Here is a 6,000-nt window from a genome sequence, read left to right as displayed (position 1 = left end):
AGGAAGGAAGGAAGGAAGGAAGAAAGGAAGGAAGGAAGGGAGGGAGGGAGGGAGGGAGGAGGGAAAAAAAGAGACAGAGAAGAGAGAAGTAGGGAGGAAAGGAAGAAACAAAGGAGAAAGGAAAGAAAATTCACTGGTGCACTCTAAAAATAGAAATTAGTCACCTAACAAAATTTCATATGGAATATTCCATATTATTTTGTCCTATAAAGAAAATCTATGCTTTTAAAATGTAGATAGATGTAGAGAAAGAATATGGTTGAAAGTAGAATCTGAGGAGAAAGATTAAAATGCATTATGGTCATATATCAAGAAAGAGAAAGAGAATGATAACTTTCAAGTTTAACTCAAGGAAACAAAGAAATTTATGAACAAGGTCACCATCAGCTCATTTCTGTCTAAATAGTGACAAAAATAATTGCAAAAACAGAGTTGGAAGCAGCCTCAGAGTCCAGTTAGTGCAACCCATACCTGAAGAGAAATTCATTCTACAGTAACATGAAAATAGGTCATCTAGATTTTGCTTGAAGACATACAGTGAGTAGGAAGCTATTACTTTCTGAGTTAGCAATTTTTGAATATTTATAATTTTTGAAAGTTTTTTCCTCCTAAACATGACTTTGTAACTGCCACCCATTGTTCCCAATTCTACTATCTGGAGTCAGGTAGAGCTCATGATGTTTTCTGTTTTCTAAATGTTGTTAAGTCTTTCACACAGTCCTCTCATGATATGATCTCAAGGCTCTTTGTCATTCTTGCAACCATTTAACTTAAGAGAGTCTTCCCTACAATGTACCTCCAAGAATTGAATTCAATACATTCTGATAGTCATAATAAAATTGCTATCTTGATACAGGCAATTCCATCTAGCCAAAGATTATGTTAGCTTTATTTTTGGAGAGGGGCACTCGCCATATAATAATCCTGATTTAAATTGATTTTGCAGTCCAATAAAATATAAATTATTTTGGCATAACCTGCTCTTGACCCAACCCTCCCCAGTCATGTACTGTAAAATGGAATCTTCTATCAGAAAGGTAAAACTTTATATTGACCCGTTATATTTAATTTATTAAATTTGGTCTAACATCTATTGGAAATTTTAATCTGGATGCCCTATAAATATCTTAAAATCAAGACATCCAAAATTGATTTCATTATCTTCCAACCCCTCTACTATAGCCCCAGCCCTCCCTTCTTCCTAACATCCTAATCAGCGCCTTGGGAAACTCGATCCTCCCAGCCACCCTAGCTGCTGTCTCAGAGCTTCCCATATCCACTGAGTTATCATGTCCTATAGACTTTCCCTTCATAATATCTCTTGTATATTCATCTTTTCTCTCCTCTGATAGTTCTATCAGCCTGACACAGTCCCTCACTGCTTCATGCCTGAACTATTTAAAAGCTTGATGATTGATGTCCCTTACTGAAAACTCTCCCCACTCCAATCTATTTTCCATTCAGTTATCAAAATGATCTTCTTAAGGCCCTGGTCTGATCATGCCCCATTTCTTTCACCATTCAATTAACTCCAATACATCCCTATCACTTTCAGGATCAAACATAAAAAAGTTGCTCACTTTCAATATGCTTCATAACCTCAACCTCTCCTACCTTTGCTGTCTTCTTATACCTCTCTTCTCTCCATGCATTCAAAATCCAGTGACACTGGCCTCCTTACCATTCCTCGCACAAAGAAAATACTCTATCTCCTTACTCCCAATGTTTCCATTTGCTCTCTTTCATGAGTGGAACTTGCTATCTCAGCCTTCTGGCTTCCTTCAAGTCTCAACTAAAGTCTCACCTTCTACAATAAACTTTCTTTTTAGTTCTTCTTAATCTTAGTGCCTTCTCTTTGAGACTACTCCAAAATTATCTTGTATTTATCTTTATTACTAGTTGTATATTATCTTTATTACTAGCTGTTCACGTGTTGTCTCTAATTAAACTATGAACTTCTTGGGAGCAGGAGAGGTTTTCTTTCTTTGTGTCCCTATATCACCGCAGTACCTGACACGTTGTGTATACTTAATAAATATTAGTTGATTTGTTAACTGGATTATATTTTTTGCCCTGAATCAGTGATTCACTTGCACCTACTAGCTTTGAGTCATCCTAAAATTTTATTAGCATGCCTTCTATTGATTTATTCTCTCATTGATCCAAAAACACAGGCCAAACAAAGCACAGATCACCAAAGAATACCATGAAATAACTTTTTTTCCACATTCAAGAAAAATATTTTTGATTCAACCATTTCTGAATATACCTAGTGTCCTTTGTCTAGGTCACATTTCTTAGTCCAAAGCTAGCATGACAGATTTTGTGAAATGCTTTGCTAAAGTTTATGTTAATAACATAGCATTCCCCTGATTCCTGACAGACCAATCTAATAATTCCATGACTATCTTCTCAATAATGTTATTTAGAATATTTTCAGGAGTCAAAATAAAACTTGTTGGTTTCTAGATACAATTTTTTTTCCTTTCATGAAAATCAGTAGTACATTTGCCCTTTTCTAAAGTTGCATTACTTTCTTCATCACTGATTTTTAAAAAATCCCCGAGAACAGCTCAGCAATCATGTCTAAAAATAGGTTTAATTTGACATGAGACATTTACCTAAGACAAATAATTAGACACTGTCTATGTCTACACATCACAAAATGAAATGCAGATCAAGTTAATTTAATTAACATAGATAAACACATTAAAAACTGTGACCAAAAAAAAAAAATAACCCACTCAGGAATTTCCCTTATTCATATTGGTTATTTGAACTGACTATGGTAGCTAATTAATTTATAAATTTCCATTAAACTAATGCTAGGTAGACACAGCTATTCACAACAATGGAAAGTATACTGTTATAAAATCATATAGGTTTTATAGCTTGGACTTTGACTTTCTATACCAGAAAAAGGTTAAATCAAATAGCAGCAACTATTACTGACTTTTGAACTGAAGGTTTATAATGATTGTGGCAGCCAAATCATTGTGAATTAACTTTTTTTTTTAATAAGCAATCTTACAAAGCTTGTACAATTGCAGTTCAATAATAGCAATGATTACCAGGGACATAGCTTTAGTTTTATTGCTTGCTTTACCCAATTTCCTATATAAAAGTGAATGATCAATTCTGCTAACACAGAATATATTTTTGTACAATTCCACAATATTAAAAATATACTAAACTTGCAGGGCATTAATTATTATTTTGTAGATAAATCACATTGAGTATGATAAAATAAAACTGATTAATTTTTTTCAAATTGTTTAATGCAAACTATTTGTTGAGAATAGTGGGGGAATATGAGAAATTGTGAAAATAAGAGCAGACCAAAGTAAACAATTCATGAATAAGAAAGGAGTGGTGAGGGGTTGAAGCAAATTGGACTCTAGTCTAGAGTGGGATACTTCCAAACTTGAGAACTTACTTGTAATCATGTGGACATACTGAGAATTATGGGAGAGGAATATTTAGAAAAAATTTCAAATATTTGAATTCTCCAGTGTTATTTTTTAAATATGTTTTATTTATTTCATTAAAATTTCTGGGGCAGCTAGGTGGTGCAGTGAATAGAGCACTGGCCCTGGAGTCAGGAGGACCTGAGTTCAAATCCAGCCTCAGAAACTTAACACTTACTCGCTATGTGACCTTGGGAAAGTCACTTAACCTCAATTGCCCTGCCTTCCCCCTAAAAAGCAAAAAAAAAAAGAAAGAAAGAAATGGTTGCCTGTCTGCCACACTTCATCAGACAGTGGGGCGGCCAGGTAGCACAGCGAGTAAGAGCACCGACTCCAGTGTTGGGATGACCTGGGGATCGAATCCGGGCTCAGATACTTAGCACTACACCCAGAAATAACTGGCCGTGTAACCTTGAGCAAGTTATTAACCCCGATTGCTCAAAAAAAAAATTCTGAATTGTATTTTTCTAAAAAATAAATACTCATCTTTTAAAATTCTGAGCTACAAATTCTCTGATGCCCCTGCCCAATCCATTGAGGAAGAAAGCAATATAATTTCAGTCATACATGTCAAGCTTCCATTTTAGCCTCATTGCAAACAAGAACAAAAACACAAAAAAAAGCTCAAACAAACCGCTACATAATGCAAAAAAAAAAAAAAAAAAGAAACTAAAAAGAGAACTTCAGCCTATACTCAGAGGTCATCAGTCCTCTCTCTGGAGTTGGATAGCATTTTTCATTCTGGGTCCCTTGGATCTGGAATTGCCTTATCTTAGAAAATAAGTCTTTCACAGTTGATCATCATTACAATATTGCCGTTACTACATACAATGTCCTCCTGGTTTTGCTCAATTCGCTTTGCATCAATTCATAGAAGTCTTCTTGGGTTTTTCTGAAACCATCCCACTCATTATTTCTTTTAACACAATAGTCTTCCATCACAATCATATATTGAAACTTTGTTCTGCCTTTCTCCATTTGATTCTGTTCTTCTCTCAATATCTGATTCTTTGCCACCATAAAAAGAACTGAAATACATAGCTTTTGTACAAATAGCTCCTTTCTTTTTTACTTTGATCTTATGGGGATAAACCTAATAATAGTATTGCTGGGTTAAAGGTTATGCAGTTTTATAATTCTTTGGGCATTGTTCTAAATTGCTCTCCATAATGTTTGAACTAGTTCAAAACTCCAATAAGAATGCATTGTTATACCTATTTTTCCACATCCCCTCAACAGTTATCATTTTTCTTTTCTGTAATGTAAGCCAATCTGATAGGTGTGAGGTGGTGCATCAGAGTTGTTTTTTAATTGGCATTTTTTCTAATCAATATGGGGGAAGCTAGGTGGTTTAGTGGACCGAATGCTAGGCCTAAATTCAGGAAGACTCATCTTCCTGAGTTCAATGATGACCTCAGACTCTTATCAGCTATGTGTAGCTCTGGGTAAGTCGCTTAGTCCTGTTTGCCTCATTTTCCTCATTTGTTAAATGATCTGTAGGAGGTAATGGCAAACTCCTGCAGTATCTTTGCCAAGAAAACCCCAAATGGATTCACACAGAGTTGAACATGACTGAAAATGATTGAACAATAAAATCAATAGCATTTCAGAGTCCAATATTAATTCTTAAAGGATTATATCTTGTCAGGGATTCTGTCTTTTGTGGATTTAGTTATGATCATGTTACATCTAGTACAGAAATACATCTAGGACAATTCCTTGCAGAGTGTGTAAAAAAGTGATTAAGCTATAGTCTTTTGATAATAGGACCAAGACTATTTCCTTTCCCAACTACACAAATATATTAGTTATTTAAATGTTTGACCCAATATAGAAGTGGTTAGGGGCTACCTATAGATTAGTAACTAGACAATTGTTAGAACTTTATTTTTATAATATCTTATCCTTCTTGATGAATATTCTTTTTTGATATTCACTAGTCTTTGTATCATAGTTTTTTCTCAAATTGAAAATAAAAGCAAAATTGAACAGCAATAGTAGAAAAATATAAATGTTTTCCACTAGTCAAAGGAATACACCTGAAGATTCTCTCTTTTTTTCTCTTTCTGTGTCTCTGTCTCTCCCAAAATTCACTTTCTTTCCCCACCAACTGCCACAAAGCTCTCATTACTTCCACTTCACTAAGCACAGAGTTTAAAAGTTACCAGTATATAATATCTGAAATATTAAAAATACTGCATGAATTTAAGAAAACTATTTTTAATATGTCCTGCCTTTATAATATCAAATATTTAGAAACAACCTGGATAAAGCCCTCAGTAGCTACTGCATTTAGACTGTAAGCAAGGCATTTATTTTTTATTAGAAATGCATAATCTATCTGATTGATCATTCTTCAAAAAAACTTTTCAACTGTTTATTGCTCCTTTGCCCGAATGGATTCTTCCATCATTTTGACATGAGGATTTTTAGATTTTTTAAAAAAGAATTTTATTTATATTGCTACTCCACCCTTATTAGCAACAGATGCTTTATAGATAAATCACATATGTATAATAATCAATTTAAAATA

At 34.0% G+C, this 6,000-nt stretch overlaps 1 protein-coding gene across 1 annotated transcript in view; it reads right to left on the bottom strand.

Moving 5' to 3' along the window:
* CDH12 (cadherin 12) overlaps window positions 1-6,000 on the bottom strand; it is a 1,453,320-nt gene that overhangs the window by 904,546 nt on the left and 542,774 nt on the right. The window lies entirely within an intron of this gene.

This window comes from Petaurus breviceps, unplaced genomic scaffold, assembly GCF_028583685.1.
Source record: "Petaurus breviceps papuanus isolate PSGF00001 unplaced genomic scaffold, PetGlider_PUasm1.0 47, whole genome shotgun sequence".
Classification (NCBI taxonomy): domain Eukaryota; kingdom Metazoa; phylum Chordata; class Mammalia; order Diprotodontia; family Petauridae; genus Petaurus; species Petaurus breviceps.
This window is presented reverse-complemented; position numbering and strand designations above follow the sequence as displayed.